At 41.5% G+C, this 23,457-nt stretch overlaps 1 protein-coding gene across 6 annotated transcripts in view; it reads right to left on the reverse strand.

Annotated features, from left to right (window-relative positions):
• Nucleotides 1–23,457, reverse strand: part of LOC308194837 (uncharacterized protein) — a 562,652-nt gene that overhangs the window by 470,111 nt on the left and 69,084 nt on the right. Inside the window, exons 6-7 of one of the 6 annotated variants that reach the window (XR_013950912.1) lie at nucleotides 22,492–22,706; nucleotides 18,627–21,471 (exon numbers count right to left, since the gene is read on the reverse strand). The exons of 2 other annotated variants lie outside the window; for them this stretch is intronic. The gene's annotated coding sequence lies outside the window, so the exon portion shown is untranslated. 3 more of the 6 variants (XR_013950910.1, XR_013950911.1, XR_013950913.1) reach the window with 3 other exon arrangements.

Genomic DNA, 23,457 nt, shown 5'->3' on the forward strand with positions numbered 1-23,457 from the left:
TTTTCTGTTTTAAATCGTGTTACAGTCTGCAAATGCAAATCTAAGGAGGAAATGCCATGTCTGTGTGTTGATTCAGCAAGAAATGGAGGCAGAACATTGAGCCTTGGGTTAAGCCATAACTCTGAGAAAGAGATTTGCGTTCACTTATACATTCTTGATGCAAACACACAAAACTTGTAATATATGTTACAAGTCCACATCTCATTTGGCTGACAAAGTCTTTGCATCTAAACTTACGAGGCAGTACAGGCTGCATTATGCCAAAGGGTTTTGACGAACAGATTTCTGTACCTTCCCATGACCCCACAATTACTGTTCAGGTTTTCTCTGACCGTAATGAAATTCATGAGCTAAACTTGGAGCAGGTGAAAACTAAGAGGAAGAACCAACGCATATGAGATGCACTCAAGAGAAAGCTGAGGAAGCTGGGTATCACCAAGACCTCTTGGACCCTTCTTGAAAAATTGCATCTTTCAGTCTTTCACCCTATTTGCATTTGCTGCTGGAGCTGCTTGAAACCCTTCTCAAGGCAGTGCCACATCAAACAGGAGTGGGTAGAACAAGAACCAGGTTAAGAATCAAAAACCCACCTCTTTAAAAGTGAGTTTTCAGCCTTTCACCTAGCTAAAGATTCTCCTGAGATTTGTAGGAAACTACATCTCTTTTCACCTCTTGTTGCCCAGTGTTGTTAAATGACAAGTGACTTCAAAACTTCTGTAACTGACACAAGTTGAAGCAAAGAGGTTCCCAGAGAATCACATGAGTTAGGACAAGCACACAGATCTGTTACATTTCCTCAATAATTTTGGGTAGTGTGAGCATCTTCCTGAATAAACACTTAAGTGTTCAAGATAAAACTGAGTCCTTTACTGGCTTATGATCAGGATTTATGCCTTACAAGAAGTCTGAATGCTTTGGGATTTGCCCCAGGCTGGAAAGAAAACACATCTAAAATTGGTTTCCAGCAACTGAAAATTTCAAAAACAAAACAGACAAAAAAAAAAAATGCTGATTAAGTGCCTCTTTCAATAAAATCAAATCCATTTTTTTCCCTCCATTTTCATTTTAAAATCTGAGGTTATAGCACCAAAATGATGAAATTAAAAAGCTGAGCTTTCCATTATAATAACCATGGTTACATATTTGCCTGGTTGATGGTTTTTCCCCGAAAAATTCTAGGAGGATGAGAGAATGAGCACATATTTTTTGTTGGAAAATAACTCTTCATTAAACAGCATGCATTGATGGAAAAACATTCCACCAAACAACTGCACCAATCTACCCTTAACCAGCTGTTCTTTCACAAACAGGAAAAAAAAAAAAGACTAAAAGACCATTTTTTTTTTGCTAGAAACCTTGAAAATATGAAAATGTAAACTAAAATAACTGTTCAAATATTTATTGATGTTAGAAACCAAAGTATGTGTTGTCATTTATATGCTGAACTGTTTACAGTACTTGTCTTTCCTGAGCATCTGAAGACCTCTTGAGAAACCAATGGGGAAAAACCAGAAAACAGGACTTCATTCCCAGCATTCCTTTAAGTTCGCTGGAGGAGATAACCCAGACTTATTTGTGCAAAATCTCACTAATTTTCAATAGTTTCCTATGGAAACAACAGCTCACAGTGACATGAGACATCTGATGTGAGATCTGCATCGTAGTATGGGCTTTGGAAATGGCCACGGTAGCTGGAGCCCTTTTGGGTTGAATTCTCTCAAGATTTACGGCATCTGCAGAACCTCTATGTAGCTTGGGATGCCCATGCAGCCCGGTGACGAATACTGCAGCAGTCAATGGATGGAACAAGAACCAGAAATTCCTCAGATAAGACCCTAACATTTCTCTATCTGGAGAACTGCTGAAGCTTCCTGCCGCCGTCTCCCCACCCGTTAAATGCAGAGGATAATACCAATTGCTCCAAAGGCACCAAACACTTAAATCAATGGCAGAAAGAAAAAAAAAAAAAAAGAAAAAAGAAAAAGGAAAAGGAAGTGCTGTAGAGACAGAGAGGTCTACACCTTTTCCCATGTGAAGGAAACCTGAATGGGCACTGCAGTACCTCTTCCCAGATAAGTCTCTCTTCTGCTGTCTTTCTGACCAGTCTCAGTCAGATCATTTATCAAACTAATTTCTTTAAAGACAAGCATTCTTAGGCAATCTGTTCCCTCTCCGTATTTCCCATTACAGTCATTGAAAGTAATGTGTGCAGATGAAAATGATAACAGGCTCGAGCGCCTCCAGAATAGTCCTTTTTAAACAAACACTAAAAACTCCAACAGCAAACGTGGCTGAGCCTGGTCCAATCTGACAATACTCGGAGTAATGACATGTAATAGAAATATTAGCATCAAGCAAATGATCCCAGGCCATTGTTTACGCAGAAAGTTTCAGGGATGATTAAACACTCAGCTTGAGGTCCAGAAACCCACTCAACAATTGCACCCATGGAGCCGACTGACGACACATATCGCCACCATCGCCAAGTCCTGCGAATAGTCCTCATGTTCTCTCTTTCTGCTCTGGACAGACAAAAATTAATTTGACACCAGCAAGTGTGAATAACTGCTGAACTTACCCAAGATGCAGTTTATGTCAATCTGCCTGCAGATAAATAGAGACATTCTTATGCAGAACTTCAGAAGATGTACGTAATTTATTCAGGAAAAAAAATAGCCAGCTTTCAGCAAGAAACTACCCTAGCTCACAGCCTGTGAGCATCGTTGTGGAAGGGAGCGGACACAATGCTTGCCAGCACGCCCAGCAGCCAGCTGGCTTGTCCTCAGGTGCTGCAGACCATCACTTCATCATTGTGGACACCCCACTCCTCAACAGGACTGCCAGAGCCGCCTGTCCCCTGGAGACTGACATCACCCTGCCTCACGGAGGGACCATGTCTCCATCACACAGCAAATCCAGCAACCCCCCTGGTCCCACCGCTCCCCGAGTACAGGATGGAGCAATCAAGGGCTTGTAGAGTTCGAGGCAGATTATAAAAGTACAGGAAGACACAAAGTTTCCCTCTGCTTTGCCTGTGATAAAAGATGCTTTTTTTTGTGGCTTTTTACTCCTCACAAACAAGGAAAGAGTCAAGTGCTGAAGTCTTTGAAGAAGATAATAACCAGGCATGTTGACCGACCTTCTCTGCTGTAGGGCTTGCTTACAGACATGGTTAAGACAAGACAGACCTAAAACTACCTTAATGTGCTCCTCCATTACAACCCTGCTGTGCTCAGAAATACAATATGCAGAGGGACAGTAAGCGTCATGGCACTCTGAAGAGGAAAATATTCAAGTACTATATTAATCACTACAAGCAGATAAAAGATTACATTCCCTCAAAATATAAAGCACTTAACAAGATATATAAATTTAAACCAAAAATTTATCTGAAGGGACAAAAGAACATATGTTTTTTTACTTCATTCCAAAACTATCCAAATATTTTTTCAAAATGAAATAATTTAACACAGTTTTAAAAAGTATGTTCCATTAATTTATTGATTTTTACTCATGAATTTGGGAAATTGTTACCTCTCATCCCAATTCTGCACTAGCCTACATTATGTTACGTTCCTGTATACTTTGTAATGCACTGCAATGACAGGATCAGGCCTTCCATAGTATTTTAAGCTTCCACTCAATATCCAGTGGTATCAGTGAAAGAACTTCCACTGACTTCAGTGACCAGTGAGACAGTATGGGGTATCAACATGTACGAATATATAGGTAAGATAAGCATTTTAAAATCTTGCACATTGCTAGAAAGACTTACTTGTCCTCAGAGGAAATAAATAATGTACTGTAGAGTTATCAGTACTGTTCTATAATGATGGTAATTAAATAGCTTGATTAAAGTTTAACTGGGCAAAAAAAATCAGTGGTCGTTCTTCAAAGAGGAATTGCAGAGGTTTCTAGAAGTTCATACTTAAGCTAAAATATTAACCTGATTATAAAATAATAATAATAATAAAAAACAATTTTCTGATGTGTTCTAGGTGTTATTCCCTATGTTGCATACATTTGAGTGCACTTCTGTTTCTATATGAATGCCATTTTTCTTGGCTATTCCCCTTTTCAGTTATGAATTTTATGCCCCCATTCAGAAGGACATAGAATCACAGAATCATTTAGGTTGGAAAAGACCTCTCAGATCATCACGTCCAACCGTTAACCGCCCAACTGCTGTGGGTACTCTCTTCTATCCCTGTGACTGGTAAATCCCCTTTCGTGATACTTTTCAGACGCCAAACGACTCAGTCATCGTGGTATATTTATATCAGCTTTGATGATGTGATCAAGTTGCTGACAGCTTGCTTGTGTTAAATAGACCTCGGTTGCAGACCTGGCTCAGCTCAGAGTCCACTGATGTTGATTCTGTTCTCCTCCAAACCTCCAAGAAAACTGCAGGTCCCTTTGAAATATCAGCAAACCCTCAGAGAGAAGGACGTGTCGATGTCACCTAATTTATATTCACTTTCTTCATCACACACACGTTTCAGTGCCTTTTTCCTGCTGTGCCCGTAAGTTCTACCTGGAAAGTTCAATCCGCAAGGCAGCTGCCAGTCTTTTTCATGTCCATCATTTTATTCCACCTATTTCACCCTCTGTGATGTGCAGATCCGTTCATAGACCCAGAGCAGGATTTTCCTTCTTTGTTAGTTGCCTATAAAGCAACTAGCACAATTAGATCCTAGTGCTTTTTTGGGTGTTTGCAACCTCACAATAGTCATTATAAACACTCGAGACACAACTCTGAAATACATTCCCTTAGATTTTTTCACACAGGACTAGATGTGTCACAGGGGCATTCTGAAATATTTATAAAAAAAGAAAAAAGCTGAAACCATCCTGAATGTTCCCATGCATGTTTGAATCTACTCAAAATTCTTAAGATTCTCCCAGAAAACAGTGTTCTACCAATGCAGGGTCATGGTCTTTGGCCTCTACATTGCCCCAAGCACATTTACCATTATTATAAGACCTGTCATTCATCTCTTTAGATCTCTGGCAGAGAAAAAAAAAAATGTTTAGCTATTTTATCTATTTAGACAATATCTTGATGCAGAAACAAGCACTCCCAAGCCCCTGTGTGTCAGCCACAGAACATCTGTGCTTTTGTGCTGGTGATTTTGTGACACTTAATACATAAAGAAAAACTTCTTCCAACTTTTGCAGTAAAGATGTTTTAAAGGCATTGTAACAAATGCAGTAAATGCAACATCTTAAATGTCCCTGGTGCAAGAGGAAATCTGTGCACAGCATGTAATGTGATGATATATCCATCCTACAAATGATTTCTCAGTATTCCCAGTTTTCAACAGAAGCTGAAGTTGCACCATAAAATTATTGTGGGTAGGAATGAGGTAGGAACTGTTTCAGTTTTATGTGTATGGTATTTAGTACTCTAAGGCAATTCTCTCTCTTTTTTTTTTTTTTGATCTTTTAAGCACTCATGTAATACAAATAACTGATAAGTTGACAAAGAGTACAAATAAATTACAAGTCATGTCCAAGGCCAGACTCTCATTCTCTGGATGTACAGGAATTAGTTTGGCCACTCAGCTGGATGCTCCATTTCCTTAGTGAAGACAAAGTATTGCAGGGGAGTCCAGTGCTCCAACTTTAAGGCTATGCTGCATGTGTTGAAAGTACTGTACGTGTGAGAGAGACAGAATGAAGGATAATTGTACTGTACAGGAAATGTAGCTATGTTCTCAAAGTAAATTGAATTACTTTAGACTCAAAGTCCATGCATAAGTCTTAGTATTCACATAGATTGTTTTAAGTATAACAAACTGTGCGTGAAAGTCTGTAAGGGAGCCTCTGAATTCAAAGGCATTAGCCTCTTATTTCTCTTAGACTTTTAGTCCTGAGACCATAAGCCTGCCACGAGCTTTAACAACTGACTCACGAACCCGTGAATTGTTCCATGGATCAGTGAAAGCCAAAGGAGTAACCCATTTCCTGAAGGATGGGGTGAAGGAGACACAGAAAGTATGGACAGCCCCTTTGTGTCCTCCACTATATCAACACCAAGACAGCTCTGCTCATACTTCAAGATCACAAGGTAGGAAAACAACCAACACCTTCAACCTTCCCTTTCTGAACCCACTTGTTCCTGGCTCCAGCTTACACAGAGCAGCAAAGAAAGAGGCGGTTATACAATGGCTAGGAGAGATTGCCTTCATTTGTGCTCTTACTCTCTCAGGCAGGAGAGGCTGAACCAGTCTCTAGGATTTAGTCATGGGTTGACAGGAGGTTGCACTTAGTGGCTCGGGGAGCATCTCAATACCCCAAATCCACCTGTAGACCTTCCACCAGCTTCTCCCCACAACCACCCTCAGAGTAGCAGAAACCACGCTTGGTGGTTCTGCAGCTGGTTGACCAAACGAAACCACGTCTGCCAAGCAAGTCCACATGCTCACACTCTTCAGCTCAGTAAGCTGGTGTTTCTGCAACAGAAATATGAAGAGGGAGAGGACATCTATGTTACTGTTTGAAGGCTTGAGAGGATGAGGAGCCAGCAACTACAGAACTACTGGACCTTATGAAATGATGGGAAAGAAAAGTATGTTGTTGTAGCTCTATCAGGGAAAACAGGATTCAGGTGCAATTTAAAAAGACAATGCAAGATGGATCACCCAAAGAAAATTTTAGAGTACTAAAGGATTAAACCAGATGATGCAATCTTTATCAGAAGTTGAAATGTGAGGTAGAAATCAGACAAGCTTGGGAACAGCAACAAATCTACAACAGAAAATTAACACATCACAGGATCAGTGAAAAAATGTGAGAAATAAAAAGAAGCAAAACCTGAAATTTAAAAGCAAAGGAGTTTTAAAAGAAAAGAAGATACAGCTAAAACACTTTTCCAACCTATTACTCTGCCATTTTCTCAGTAATTGTAAATTATGTGAGTTAGACTGTGACACTTCAGGGCATACGCACGACTAATTTTCATCCCACACATTCTTCCTAAGCAAATTACTCATTTCATCTGAAAAGACTTTAAAAGGGCATCTCTTTTGTTGACCTGATCTACCAGTGTAATTTTTAAAGGATGTGTGCATATCACCATCTGTGCACTGATCCGGAATAACGGGAAGGAGGGACCGGCTCAGCTCACCTCCCGTGAGCGAGCAGAGCCGCGTTAACGCGGCCAGGAGCAGGAGCACATGCCACTGCATCTCAGCTAAACTCTTATGCAATAGCTGGGGTGATGCAAGATCAGGCTCAAAGCGGGAGCTGGGCTTCCTATTCCCCGTCCTGAGAGACGCAGAGCATTGCAGAGGTATCTGGTGAATCTCCGGGGATAAGGTTCAAGCCTTGTCACTACAAATCACCCTCCGCCAAGCAATTTGTGCGGCAGCTTATAACAGCAGTTAAACAAAGGAGTCATGGGGCCATCCTCCGGACTGAGGGCAAGGCAGTTGCTACTGGGGAGAGGAGACTGGGAGATAAAAGCAAAGCAAACATGCCAAAGTTAATAGGGCAGAAAAGCCTCAACCTCCCTCCGATGCCGGCTGCGTGGCAGGAAAGGACGGCGCACGGGCTATGAGCGGGTGCATACGTGAGGGCATCGGCACGAAGCAGTCACGCTGACATCCGTCAGCTTTTTTCAGCGCTCGCCCCAACAGGTGGGCTTTTCAGCCACCCTCTGCAGGCAGGATGCTTGCAGCGGTGCCCTCGGACTCGGTGCAGGAGCGGCTTTTTACAGACTCACTGGAGCAACTGCAAATTGATTTACACGGGGAAAGCTATATTTATAGCAGAAATGGAAAGTATTTCTCGCAGGTCGGATTGCTGTCTGCTATCGTGATGTAGCAGATGCCGCATTATGCAAGAAGAGATTTTTGTCTTAAGGGCTCTAAAACGAAATTGTAGAAGCTACTAAAAATCATGGAAAGAATTAAAAATGTGATGTTTTGGAGAGCGTTAGCCTGTTGCTCCTGAGATATTCCCTAATTGCTCTGGGCATTTTCCAGAGCACTGAATACCGTTTCGGAGCACTTGAGACAGGTTTTCCAAAACTCACTAACTCAGAACCAAGTGATGATTCCAAAAAAAAAAAAAAAAAAAAAAAGAGAGAGAGAGAGAGAGAGAGAGAGGATGTGCCTGAAGGGCTTTTGCTGCATAAGTAAAAGCACTCAAACTTTATCTGCCACTCCAGCACTCCAGGTGCACTGCCTGGTTGCTCTCTTCATCCTCTAAAAAGATGTGTCTCATTCCTGGCAAACAGGGCTCTTCCAGAAAGTTTCATAGTACACCCCATGATTCACCAGAATACTTGAATAGAGCCAAATGTCCACATACTTAGAATAGCGTTTTGTAAAATATACGAAGATTAGGTCAACTTAATCGGACCCACATTAATAAAGACTATGACCTACAACAAACCAACCCAAATGAATCCTGGAAAGTACCCAGCATCTGAGGGGACTGTACCATGCAGGCTGTGTCAGGTACCTGACAGGACTGAAAACTCTCTCAGTGATGCCTCTGCTGCTTAGACAATATGTGTCAATATGCACAACCATATAACACTCCCTATAGCACTCATATAGATCTATACGGACACACAGGAACCCAGCAAGTACTGAATGAGCCTCCAGGCACTGCAGAGCTCTTGGCTTCCCCCCACCCTCATTTTTGTGAGGGTACTGCAGGTAGCACAGCAAGTAGACCAAGCAGAGGAGAGAGACATCGATGTGGTGGACTGACCCATACGAACTCCTGAAGACACTCCATAAATATGCATTTTCTGCCTCTGGGTAGGTGTTGCTCCTCTATGCTCCCCCCAAAAGCAGGGGTATATGCTTTCTGTGATCACTGGGTATGGGGTTAGAGGAGAAGCAGCTCAAAGCCTGGGAGGGAGCAGGGATTTCCCACACGCACGCTTGATCTCATGGGATTTTCTTCTGTGTGGAAAGCAGAGATCGCTTAGAGCCTGATGGAGCAAAATAAGCTTGGGGCTTAAAGGTTTCACATTGTGGACAGGTTCTGAATGAAATCTGGAGGTTGTCTACCTGAGCAACAGATATATGCTATTAAGGATATTTTAAACTAAATAGGGGACTGACAGAGTGAGGGGGATAACAGTGGAGTAGCTGAGCATCTCTCCCACCTTTCAGCTGAATACAAACAGCTGAAACTGGGGGAGCTGCCAAAAAAAAAAAAAAAAGAAAAGGTGAAGTAGCCTTCTGTCCTTGCCAGGAGAGCTTAGCATGTTCAAGTACAGCAACCTCTGTCATCGTGGTGCAGTTAAGGTTGCTCATTTTTTCCAGGAAAAGGGAAATTTCTGGGTACGTTTCCTACAGCTTTGCAAGAAGCTGAGTCAGGGATATAATTCCAAAGTCATTAATAAGAAACATCAGGAATTTTGACATTCCTGCAGATACCTTGAGCCAATAAATTGAACAATTGCAACAAGAATTCCTCTTTTCCATCGTTCTTTAAATAATGGTTTAAAAATGAAATGTCAGTACAAAAAATCTACACTTTTTTCCAGATTTTGCCTTAAATTTTTCACTCCCTTAATATCATAATGTGTGTTTCCTATTATCATTTTGATTCCTTTCTACTTATATGTAAAAATTACAAGGCACATAAATATTGCACATTACCTTGGATGAACTGTAATATAGGCGAGATCCTGAAACACAGGAGAAAATATTTCAAAACCATCAAAAAAAAATTTCTATTGAATTTTGCCACAAGTTCTGATATTTACATTTCAGCATCTGCTTTCAAACAGACAATATACTCCCAAGTACAAGTATTTATTGCAGTACCATAGTGATGCAAAAACTGATTTTTCAAAAGTCAAGCCAAAAAGATCACAAACTTAGCAAGAAAATGCGTTTTTACACATTGCGCATTTGCTGTTATGTTTTGCCACAAACCTTGCATGTTCTGATAAAAATAGTCAATGAAATAGTAAAGCCAGTTGTTTAAATCATGCAGTAAAATTAGAATAGATATTTAAAATGAGCAAAACCTGAATACATTAAGTTCTAAGCTAAAGTAACCCTTTCCCTCAGGAAATACTGTCTACAAATGTGTTATATTACACAGATATTTTTGAGACTCTTTTTAGTTACAAACTGTTCTAGTGTTTTTGGTTTTTTGGGTTTTGGTTTTCTTTTGGTGTGTGTGCATCCTTTTTTGTTTGTTTGTTTTGTTCCTTTGATTTTGGATTAATTTGTTTGGTTTTAAGTACAGAAATTCTTTTGATCAATACTTACAATTTCATACCTGACTTGCAGGAGCAAAATCATCACTCAGCGCTGCTCCAAAGTCCAGCCTGTATTATGTAATAGTCAAAACCAGAAGCATTACCCAAAAACCATAATTGAACTTCATTGTTCCAGGGACAGATTCTGTACCACTCTAGGAAACCCAGGGGACCTCCAAAGCTATGACAACTCCCTTCTCAACAAGCAGTGTTCTTGTCAATTATTTATGTTCGTACCACTGTGACACAGAGATAAAATCTATAATATTCGTCAACAGGATTCCACTTGTGATATTCAGCATTTGGAAAATTTTACATTGATCCTGTAAACACATGGCAAAAGCAATCAAACATGAGCACATCTTGTTATTTTCAAACGCAGCTCCACCTTTGACTAATTTTCTTGGCGGTAAAGTGTTGGTGGGGCCTTTTTGGTAGCAGCACAGAGCTGCAAAAGGCTGCTACGAGTCACATGGAAAAAGAAAAATTCAGAAACAGAAAATAATTGAGTATATGCATAAAATCCTAAGGGCCAATCTGAGTATGTGGATACACAGTTAACAGGGATTGTTCCTGATGTTTCAAGCAAGGCAGGAAGGTACACTTTAACCCCCCAGTACTGGGTCTTCTCTTCAGGTAAACTGCTCTACGAGAGACTTTGAGGCAAACTCCAGCTTCCGTCCTCTACAGCTGAAGATATTAATTTTAACAGAACTAAAAAATCAGCCCCCCATGTATGAAGCGTTGCTTGCAATGTTGCACTTCAGAAGGGTCTTGCAGGATTAAAAAAAAAAAAATCCTTCATAGAACAAACAAACATGCCCAATTCTTTTTCTGCACTGAAACATAAAGTTTTCATCCTAATTTAATTAACGTGTTACCTTGGGGCAACAGAGCAGTTCAGAAAAAGGTAGAAGGAAATTAAAAGGGCAACAGAGCAATCTTACCAAATATTTCTCCAAAGGAAAAACATTAAGAGACTCTGACAAAAGTTTATCCTCTAAGGAGAGATAAAAGAATTCACTCAAGCTGGCTAAATATTTTTTTATTTCATATGATAACCAAAAATGAGGCAAAAGCTAAAGACACTCAGACGTTTTACCACATGGAGAATGGTTTGTGGCAAAGCTAAAACAGAAATCTATGGCTGCATTTTTTATTTATTTTTTCTCTGTGGAGGCTCGCTGTGGAAGAGAGGAGATCTACTTGCATCGGGGTGCGCATGAGCTGTATTTAATGTCAGGCCTAACTTCAGAGCTTTGCTTTGCATTTCATGGCACAGCACTACCTGCACCCTGGTTTCTGGGCAGCCTCACACGCGTAGTCCCGGACTTTGAGTCCCCAGGCGTGGAAGTGCCCTGACCTAGGGATGAGCCTGAGGCCATCACAAGGAGATGAAATATAGATGTGGGCAGCTTCTCGCAGCCCATCAGTAGCATTAATCTGTTTGTCTGCCTGTTTATCCTCGCTTGGGTTGAACAACATCAAGACAAAGCAAACGTGGACATGCTGTCGTTATTCAGTCTAGCCTCAATTGCTGCTGCCCCGCTCCCGCTGCACCTAAATCTCAGCTATCTGGTGTTAACTATGTATAGCAGCATGGGCTATATGGAAAAGCAGATGTACACGCTGCCACCTTTTGGTGATAACCAACTGGGTGGTTACACGTTCCCCAGGCTCAGAGATGTTGCACCTGTCTCCCAAAGTGGGTCTGGCACATGGAGAAATACCCTTCAGCTCTTGGCAAGCCCTGGAGGTAGGCAGAGCTTGCCCTCTAGAAAAGGCTTTAAAGATACATATATATATTTAAATTAGGGTTCTTCTAAAGCCATCTGGCTGTGGAAGGAGCTGCTGCAGTGCTTTAGACTTTTTCCGAAGAACGACTGCAGCACAAGTCCACCCCAACAGCTTGTTTCAAGGTCTTGGCATGGACAGCAAGTAGGCCCTTTACTCACCAGCCCTCTGCTCATTAGTAGTGGCTTTTACAAATAGCTTCCTTGTGTCATCTTCCACAAGGTATCACAAGAGGAAAGAGCAGGGATGCCCCGTAGGTAGCAGAAAGCTGTTGGGAGGAGCGCTCTCCCTGCTGGGAAGTAGAAGGATGCCTGCCATCCTCACTCACCTCCACCACACGTGCCCTCGTGGCCTCACAGGTTAATTTGACCCCAGCTGAGCGGGTCCCTTGAGCAGGGATCACACATTTCCCTCTGTTCCCTGATCGCTAATGCTTGGTCTCTCTTTCCAAGCTCACCTGGCTGAAGACTTTGAACCGAATTACATTTGTAAGCTGTGATGGACTTTGTCACTGCTACCTGGGCTATCCAGCGACCACCTCATTGAACATGAAGCTGCGTTACTGCCAGCCTTCAAAAAGTTCAGGAACTGGGGAACAGATAGGGGTTTGCATTTTGATCTCTCCACCCTGTAAGGACGATGTAAGGGTGACAACAGATTTGTACTTCAAGGAGTAACCATATGGAGGACCAAGATCCTGATTACTTCTGGAAGCACACGGTCATACTTTTTGTGCGACTGGATAAGAAACATGAATGTTCCCATAGATCAAACTAAATATGGCCCATGGGCAACCAAAACTAATGTCATACAGGGAGAATTAACACTTATTAGACTCAGCTCTCTCACAATGCAACTTCTCCTGTCTCGAGAGCTTTACATTTGGTCTACAGCTAAAAGTTTCAATTATTTTTAAGTGAAAAAAGATACATTAGCACAACAGATTTTTAACTCCACTTTAAAAAATAGATTTTCACAGGTTTAACTACAATTTCTCAATCATCTGTAATTTTACATTTTTGAGACATCACATTTCTTTATGATACTGGTGAATGAATTATACTGAAAGGGTATTTAGCACTAATGCTTCAAATAAAGCTGAGGTTGTTTGTAAGCAGATGCATCTAGGAGTTAACATTCTTAGTTATACTGGGCAGGTTTTATTTCACTCAAATGACGAAATAGGTTTAAATGTGTATTTTGTTAAAATATTAGAGGTACACAGTGACTTTCTGAATGTGGAGTCTTAAAACAAATGCCACACACGCAACCTTGTCCAGATTATTTGTTATATTTTACAGGTATTGCATGTGAAAATCCATGAAGTGTTGCCACAAAGTACATACACCTTTCAAAACCAATCCATGCTTCTCTGGCACTCAGTAGGTGTCTGCTGAAGGAAACTAGATGGTAGTAGTTTTAAGCAGTAAAAGCCTCCATCTCTCCTCAGCCCCTATATCCATGCTTTTTTCATCCTTTACACTCCTAGACTACGTGTGGGATAGTTTACGGTTATCTAAGAAACAAGAACCAGCATACCTAAAAACTGGTATCTGTATTGCATCTGCAAGTATGCTGGGGCAAAAATGAGCATTGGCTCCCTGAAAACTGCCTTAGCCCATGGATTACAAGCATCATTTAACTCATAAAAAGGCATTTTCAATGCTCTCTAACAAGAAAAATAATGACAATAACAACAAAACAGCCCATTTCGGAACTCTCAGGAGCAGGTGGAGCCAGGGCAGTGAAAGGAGAGCAAAGCTTCCTCCACTGCATACTGCCACCAGCAGGGAAGATGCAAGGGACTGGACGCCTGCACCAGGCAGCTTTACCACCCACTGGGCTGGGAACAGAGCGGGCTCCCCTCTGGCAGCAGCAGGCACCAGCCCAGCCTGCAACACCAGCCCAGTTATACTTGGACAGAGGTTCCTGACATTCACCTGGTACAAAGAGGGGTGAACTTTGCTCCCACTCCGATCCTTTTTTTCCCCCCTTGGTGCATCTTACCTGCCTGTCCGCATTAGCGCGTTAGGTCACAGAGACCACCAAGCCACCTCTCGCCCTGCATCCATCTTGTCAAATATTGGTCCAAATCCCACCGGTTATAAAGTTTACCTCACGAGGCTGTGACCACAGCATGATAAACTGATTCCTGAAAGGCAGGGCCTCTGGAAGAGAGAAGCCAGGACTCCTTCCCAGGCAGCGAGCTGGGCAGCAGGTTTACCATGCCAGGCGGATCATTTTCATACATATTTAACAGGTATGTCCCCTGCTGCAATAAGCTGATACAGATATTATCCAATATCCTCTCAAAAACAGGGCGGCTACTGTAACATCCCATTAACTTAGCTGTTTTTGTAACTTCTTCCCTTGGAAAACACTGACCTGAATGTAAACATACTGTGCTTTAGCATGAAAGAGTTGCATCTCATAAAAGAGTAGCTGACTTTATAAACCTACTCAAAGCCTTTTACTGAAGAGGGAATTCTTGGTTTCTGTGAAATTGATAGGTTTAATGAATATATTCCTGTCATAATATGACATCTCATTCTTTTCCATCATAAATACTTGTCAGGTTTATGATTTTTCACTCATTGGCCGGGAATTGTGTTGCACAAGCTCAGATTGTGGGTGCTCATACCAAGTTTAATTTCACTCACAAGTAGAGTTGACAAAAGATCACAGCCACTAAGCCCTGGAATTACCCTAGATATTGCCCTCTGTGCTCTGCAAATGAAATCCTACAGAAGACCCTTTGGAAGAGGAGAACACGATGGTTAACACTCAGAAATCCATTTTGCACAGGGCAGCGTCGGTACACAGAGCCTCGCTGAATGACAGGCAGCTCTGCCGGCTCCTGGGTGACCAAAGGCAGATGCTCAGCGCCGCGCTCTCGCTGTCCGCCTGTCTCAGGCTGTTCCTCTCCCGCTCTCTCTCGCTCCTCTCTCATGCCCTTGATTGACTACCAGGTCAGATAAGAAATTAAGACCAGTGAAATCAGAACCAGACCGCACCTGTCCCCGGCGCAGCCAGGAGAGAACTGAAATTAAGCGCTTACGAAACTGCTGTGATTGTAACCTTCAAAACACCCGGCTCCCCCAGCTGTCTGCTTTCTCACACCAGGGCACTACAATGGGGAGCCAGGGAGGAGGGCTCAGCAAGCTATTTCTAACGAAATGCTGTCACTTTGGGAAAGGCTAAAGCAGTCCACAGCGCAATGATCTGTTTTTAGCAACAAAGCTTCTGAAAATAGACATGACTCTACTATTCAGTTCATCAGATTACGACGCGGTAATAGAGGGATCGCTTTACTTCTATTTAATTGGATGCTGTAAAGGGACAGGATACTGCTATTATGAACAGGGGACTACTTAGCTATGCCAACAATTGTCATGGCAAGCATTTATTCTAGCAGAACATGTTTTTCTCGTAGCTGAATCCTAAAGTATTCTTTATGAATTACATGAGTTGCGCTGCAGGTCCTGATCCTAAAGGCACGCATGTGTAGACTGAAATATAATCACTATATAAGCACGCATTTTCCATACCCTCAATGCTGCACTCCTCCTTTTATTAGCAGTGCATTTCAGGAGCAGCCTGATTTAACTGATGCAGACATAGCACTAACAAGACAACTGCCCTGGCTGAGGAGCAGGTAACCCCCAGCCCTACCAATTACTGGCCAAAGAGACCCCAGCATCAGAAAAAGCAGCAGGGCTGCTCCAAGGAAAACACAACCCGGCAATGACAATGGTTTAGCCCAGAGACACACAGGAGATCACCATCTCACTGCACCCTGCGACAGGCAGCCGGGCTCCCAGCCCCATGGCAGAGGTGGGAGAGCTGGGGCACGCCAGGCTGGGCAAGCGAGGAGGCAAACCTCCTGCTCACAGCCCTGCTTGTGTACACCAGCCCAGGACCAGCCTCCACCCACAGGCCCTCCAGAGCAGACCATGTAAATCACTCTGCAAAGCCAACAGAAATATGCATTTATCAATGAAAGAAAGCAAATTGTGGATTAAGGGGTTAAAAACAGGAGCACCTGGAAGAAGCTTAGTGTCCCCCAGAATCCAAATACCTGGAAATACAAATGCAATTCAAGAAAGTGGAAGAGGTACTTGCAGAAGTTAACTTCATGTGAGCAGATGCAGCTGAAAACAGCACTTTTGTGTTTCAAAGAAGTATGAAAGCACCAGGTGTTTGCAGGGCAGAGAGAAGCGTTCAGTGTCACGGAAGACAAATTATCCCAGCACAATGATGCCACATAATGACACACAGCAAATAGATGTTGCAGGCATTTTCCTTACGGTGGACAAAATAAATGGGTTGTTTAAAATACAAGGAAAATAAAAAGAAAATCTCAGAAAGATAGGCATTGCTGATGCAGAAGTGCATCTTTGAAATTGTTTACAAATAGCCTTCCCTGCTGAAAAATACATCTCCCTGCAGATGCCTCTCCTGTGAGCACCATAAATTAATATTCTCTTTGTGAGTGATATTCACACATAAAGAGATATTCTCTTTATCTCTTTATAATTACTGACTGTTGCCTTCTTATAGTTGCCACAGGCTTCACTCAAAGTCCACCTCATATTGAAAATCTGAGATCAAGACAGTTTGATCCTTCGCTGGTCACAATTTGCTTCTCCTTGATAAAGTTTAAGAGCCTGACTTGAATCCTACTGATCTACCGTTTGTAGGGGCGGGCTCTCTGTAAGCGTGTAAATTCAGAGAGTGCTTGAGCAAATCTCCCTTTAATTATTAATTAGTTCACAAAGGAAGAAGAACCAACATATTCACAGGGCACAGAGTTGCACCATGCAAGTATTTTGCATTACATAGCATGCTCAGGAAAGACGGCTGAGACGTCTTCAGGTTGGGACCCCTCAGTTTTAGCTGCAGGTTCACAGCTCTTGCAGTGAGCTCAAGGCTGATAAGTTAGATCCCTGGGCTCCACTCAGTGCTAGCAGAATCTCAAAAGCAAATATACGTGTGTGTGTATGTATATATATATATATATATATATATAAATAAAATTTGAGTTCTACCTGTTTAGCATCAGGTAGCCATGGATGGAGTGGCAAACACAACAGGGAATACCCTGGGCTGAGGTGTCTTATTAAGGCAGCTCAGGATGTAAAAAACAATTTTTTTAATTTTTTTTTTGCAGTGTAAGTACACTCATTCTTTTGAAAAACAGGCAGGGATCACTCCTTTCTTTGAAAGGACCTTGTACAAGCCAAGGTAGTAGCAATCCCTTTTGTAAAACCTTCATAATACAAGCACTAGCATAGAAGAAAAAAAAAGTACTTAAAAAAAAAAGGAAAATAAAATTTATCTTCCACACTGTACTCTGAATTGCTCAAATTCAAATTTCCTTCATAAATCCAAATATTTGCAGCTTCAAAATGAAATGAAGTTATGAAACACTCTTGCCAGTTGGAGAGAAATACTGTCAGATGTGCAACAAATGCTACACTTCAAAGCAAGAAAGAGATGCGCGCTAGTTTGGTCTGAAAGACAGCAAAATGAATAGAAGTGGAATTTCATTAGGTAGTGGTCTGTTTATGGTTTGTCTGGTTTACAACCACAGCATAACCCCTTTGCTTATTAAGTTGTCAAAGGAACACAGATTAGCACTTAGATTAACAAGGAAAACATATACTACCTTTCTAAAAGAATTACCCATTTCAATTAATCACTGAAGTGTGAATGAAGTCACAGGGCATCTGCAAGGAGTTTTCACATACTCTTTTTTGGCTGCACACACAGTTACACGCATTAAGATACACATTTCAAGATCACCACTGATCTGAGTAAAACAAAACAAACAAACAAACAAAAAACCCTAACATTATGTCGGCATGCAAATAAAATACAAAGTAATTCCTGAGTTTCAACAGAGAACAACAGGGAGTCAGCAACAGAGCAGCAAGTGAAAACCTCCATGGATCTGGCTCATGTGTTTAGTGCTGCTGCCAAAGCTTTTTAGTGGAAATTAAGAGAGGTGTATATATAGGTAATTTCACATCAAATTTGTTCATGCTTATTGCAATGGTTATGATGCTCTCTATCGATCCTTCATTAGCCTAGCCTCTCTGTTATACCACTGTATCAATATAGATTACATAGCTGAACACTTCAGTTACAAAGCTGTAGTCAAGGAGAAAGGACAAGACACTGATGCCTCAACCCCAGCCCCAACACAAAAGCTTCCTCTTAGGTTGGGATTGAGCAAGTTCTTGCATCTCAGAGCCAAATCAGGACAACACCTCAGTAAACCACAGAGGTTAGCTAGTCTCAAGGGTTGTAAGGCACTCTGTAAATACAAGCTAATTTTAAACAAATTTGTGGCTACTTAGGACTTCACTAATACGTTCTGGGAGCCTCCTGTCACAGCATATGTCCCTGGCACCTAAACTAGAGGCAGCACCCAGTTGTTAACTGCATGCACCCCTGCCACAAGACCGAGCGCTTCATATCCCAACCAACAGAGAACATGGTGCATGCAAGCACCGATGCAGCGGCCTGGTCACCATCCCTGGGAAAAGACCTGAAGGAAGAACCTACAGAACAAAGGATCTTAGTTGTATTTTATGTTTATTTTTAGTTCAGAGTAATAATGAGAAGGAGAGTGTGTTAGGTACAATTTTCATCTTAGTAGGAGCTCCAGACCATACACTCCATGTTGGACTCTGTCCCCATCCAAGTGCAAGGAGACTTTAGGGAAAACTAGGCAGTGTCAGTGATTTATTTTGCACCAAGATTTCAGACAAAACAGCAGCAGCAGAGAAAGGTTAATGAACACATGCAAGACTGTATAAAAGTTTTGTCCACGGACAACAGAAATCAAATGCACATAAGTTATAATTACATGCACTACGAGATCGGTTGTTATTTCAACGTTCATCAACAATGGAATAACGCTTAGCCACGAAGGAAAATACAAGCATACAGACAACCTAATACTCTGAGACTTGTCCACAGTTTTGGAATACATTGCAGATTCTCTGCTATTTTAAAACACATGGATTTTCAAACAGAAGACTACATAATTGTTTATGGGTAATACATGACTACATCCAGAAAAGTAGTTTCCATTTTACGAGGCAATGGCATACAGCAATATCTGCAAAGGAGCTCAGTTTGAATAAGGTAATTTAATGTAGTCATTTGTAATAACCCGAGTAAAATACAAGCCAAAATCAAAATACAGACCAAAAAGTTTTAACAGGCGACCAGCTGTGTGCGCCTTGCTCTTTATCCCCCTGGCTACTTCTAGTGGACAAGACCAAAGATGCTCTCACATCTTTGTGGGACCTGCAGCTGAAACCAGCTCCGTACTAGTTTATTCTCTAGCTTCACCAAGCATAAGCCATAATCCTAAAATTCATGTGGAAAAATATTTCTTATTACTCTGGTTGTGTACAGAACTGCATGTTTCTTTGAATCTGTCAAGCAATTTTTAAACATCTCCATAACCTGAGTGTCATACTTTTAACCATGAGATCTGGTTTGAATTTGAAATAAGGAAAGGTGGGGGGAGGGAACAGGACTGGAGGGATAGATAAATCCTGTGTTTTTCTTTATATTTTACAAATTTTATTACTTCAGTCAAAAAATGTGACTGAAGCAATAAAATGTTACTGTTGCTCAGTGTAATGGTATGTGTTTGAAATACAACCCATTTGCTCTTCATTCACTTCATCAGAGTTTTTGGCAACCGCTAACAGCTTCGAGTATGTGTGTAGAATATTCTTTATGCTATCATATTCGTATTATTTCTCCACTTGCCATTTCTTAATGAGCTATTTTTAACGGTTGCCCACTTATCAATTTTCTATTTACGGCTATGTGCCTTCCTCTGTCTAAAAACATTTAATGAGATTTGTTTATGAAACCTGTTTGCAATGCTTTGAATGCTGGCAGCCACTACAAGAGGGAGATCAGGGACCATAGGTACAGCTCTTCTTCCAAACCCCCACCTGACTACAGGCTAGGAGTCACTGCCAACTCGCATGAAATATGGTCAACGATGCAATCCCAGCAATTATGCAGATGACAGGACACAGCTTGAGTTTATATCATGACATTGCTTCATTGACCCTCTCTCCAACCTTAGGGACACCACCTCCAGGAATCATGGAAAGCAATGGCAACCCTGAAGAGTAAATATACTCTAAGTTCAGTTGGACATTTGGGGAGCTCCAAAAGGCAATGTGGCAAGCTGATACTCAGCTGCCTTGTTTATCCCTTGTTCTGGCTCCCAGTGTTTATCTAGCTGTTTATGGACACCTAAAAGCTCCAAAAGCTGTTTTCTTTGGCTGTGAACTCCAGTCTATAAAATACTGCTCAGTAAGGGGATCGTATTTGTGTCCTTTAATACCTAGCCAGGTGCTCTTCACAGTTGGCAGCGGTGCCTTCACTGATATCTTTGACTGCATTTTATGTCTTTTCCTTTGCCATTACAATGTGGACTGCTGTTCAGCTATTGCTTTCTCTAAATTGTGCATGATTTTGGATTGTGGTAAAAGTAATTCAAAGACGATTTCCCCCGAGCAGTATGCCATACTTGCTACAGGAAAAGAAATAAAAAAGGGGGGAGTACAGCAATTCCCACGTAATTAAAATGAGCTGGGGATTTTTTCTTCCCTAATTTCCTAGTTACCTAAAGGCTGAGAATTATGTTTTGTCATAGCTTGAAAAACTCCATTTCTGAAACCAGAAGAACAAGATCAGTACAGAAAACACTGCAGAATGGTCCTACAAAAATACATTTGGTCAGAACACTCTGTATTGCATTGCAATCTTTCTGGCACATTTTGATTCCAAGTGCATTATTACAGTAGAAGACCAGCTGCTGATTTTACTATATCTTCCGTAGAAGAATGGCAATAAGACCAAGACACAACAATTTCCAGAGAGGGACAGAGAGGGATACATCTCAGCCATATAGTTTAGTGAAGAATAGGGATTTTCATTCTGACCAGTTTCAGTCATTTTTAGCATTAATTTTCCTGCCCAGTTCTGTGCTGATTAGTTTGTTTGTTGGGAAGTTTTTCCTCCGCCTTATGAAACGGCACATTTTATTAGATCACATTAAAGTGAATGAGTTATGGATATTTTATTGTATGCTTCTTGCTGCTTCATAGGAACAGCTCGGTGGATATCTGTGATATGTGACAGCTGTCAAGACCGGCCACATTCCTGGAATGCAGCACAGAATGCCATCCACAGCACAAGGATCATCTCTTCACATAGCCAGGAAGGGTACACAGACCTTGGCTCTGTTCAGACATGAGAGCTTACCGAGGACCTGACACAACAGGTTATCTATTCGCCAGAGTCACCTAGGAAAACTTGCATACTGTGACAAGGTCTCAGGAGGTCACTCATCCTGTTTTAGAGAAGCATAACACGACACTGGTGCCTTGGAACCACTGTAAAGGAATTTTAAATAATTTCTAACAGCATTGGAAGTAAGCATTGAATAGGCTTTTCCAAGAATTACCTGTTTTCCTGCAAAGTTTGACATAAAACAAACGTAGAGGTGGTAAACAATTATTGACCAAAAAAATTATTATTGACCAAATTAATTATTATTTAATTAATGACCACTGATTATTGACCAAAAAAAAAGTAAAATCACCAGAGCAGTGTCTCAGGCCAAACACTGAGATGATATAAGCTCTCTGTTGTCTACATGAGGAACATCGGAAAAGTATAAATTTCTATTTACCTTCCAGTACCTCAGCAACATGCAATTTTTATTCCCCTGAAGCAAAATATCTCATCTTTCTTAACTAGCACAGGGTTCACAAGGTACATCTTGTAGCACTACTAACATTTCTGATGTGGCCCATTTACGTAAATGACAACTTACATTCAAGCCACTATTCACCCCTTGCAGAAAATGTGGGATTAACAGACTTCCCCAAGTTCTTCACAATAGTACTCTTTCACATAAAAGTACCTGTTCCACAAGCAGGTCAGAACCGATGAAAATACTATTTTATAAGGAATATTATAATTTTCTGATCATCTCATTAAAATTAAATGTTTTTCTGTATTCCACGAGCACTGAGCTGAACATGGATCACTAAAACCAGTGCTCTGAGGGAAGTTCACGTTATGTAAGAGAAGACCAGAAAATTCTGCTTGTTTGCAGCTACATGGGGGTAGATAAAAGTGTCAAAATAGGTAATTTCCCTGACACGTATATATGCGCACTATCCCTGATTGACCTTGGCAACATTTCAAAGGGAAGCTTTCAAGGATTAACTGTTCAATCAATCAGATTTCATGACATACACCAACTGGTTCCACAAATGAACTTGCAATCCAATTGCAGAAATAACAATTAAAAAGTTTTAATCTGTTGCTAGCTCTTGCACCAAAACGCGCACGGAGAAGTTGCAGGCTTTGGCAGAGACAATCCCCAGGTTTTAGAAACTCCTTACCAGATGCTGTCTGCAGCAACAGTAGACTGTGAACAGCTCACATAGGTGTTTGGAGATAGGTTCGTATGTGAGGGCACCCTTCTGTGCCCTTCTCTGAGAGTGCTGAACCGCAGCAAAAGGCAGTTCACCCCTTTTGTGGCCAGAGGACAGGATCCTTCCCCAGGTCCCCTTGGCAGGCACACTTCTTCCCAGCACTCCCATCGAGACCCAGAAGGCTGCATACATGCAAAACATGGAGGTAAGAAGGAAGAGGCAGCCTGAATAGATATCTTGTGCATGGAACGGGGTCTGCCTCATTCCTAGAAGAGCAGAATTGTACCTACGAGCCCACATCAAGGCTGGAGGTTGCAGTTGTAGGCACAGTCATACTGAAAAGACAGTCTTGCCCCCAAAGGGCTTGAAACCAAAAGATAGAAGCAGACAGGTACAGAGAAGCCAAGAAACAATGCCCCCAAACCAGCTCCCAAATGACAACAGCTATCAGACAGATGGAAATACAAGATAAAGAACATGATCTTTTATCAACCCTTCTTCTAGCAAGTAACAATTTTAACAAGAGGAGGGGAAAAATCAACTATCAATTCAGCTCTGCATTACTGCCTCGGTGAGAACAGAGCCTGTCATGACTCAACAAGGTGTGCTTTATTTTACACATTATAGTGGTGCAACAGATTTCAGGCATGTTAGCTGACATCAGGGTAATCAAATACGTAAGTGCTTTGTTGAGTGAAGGCCAAAACCCACATACTTCATTGCAAAACATTTGAGTGAGATCAGGACAAGCAATGACAGTCTTCTCATGCTCAGAGAATCCACACAGAGTCTCACTGAACCCAGTTACCCACCAGTAACATCCATTTGGTATCTCACATCTTCAGCTATTTCTAAGGCTCTTCCTATAAAACTAACTAACAAAGAGTATAGCGTATTGCAGGGATGGAGAGAGAGGTTTGGAGCTAAAAACTG

The sequence above is a fragment of the Anser brachyrhynchus genome (assembly GCF_964034855.1).
Source record: "Anser brachyrhynchus genome assembly, chromosome: 4".
NCBI lineage: Eukaryota > Metazoa > Chordata > Aves > Anseriformes > Anatidae > Anser > Anser brachyrhynchus.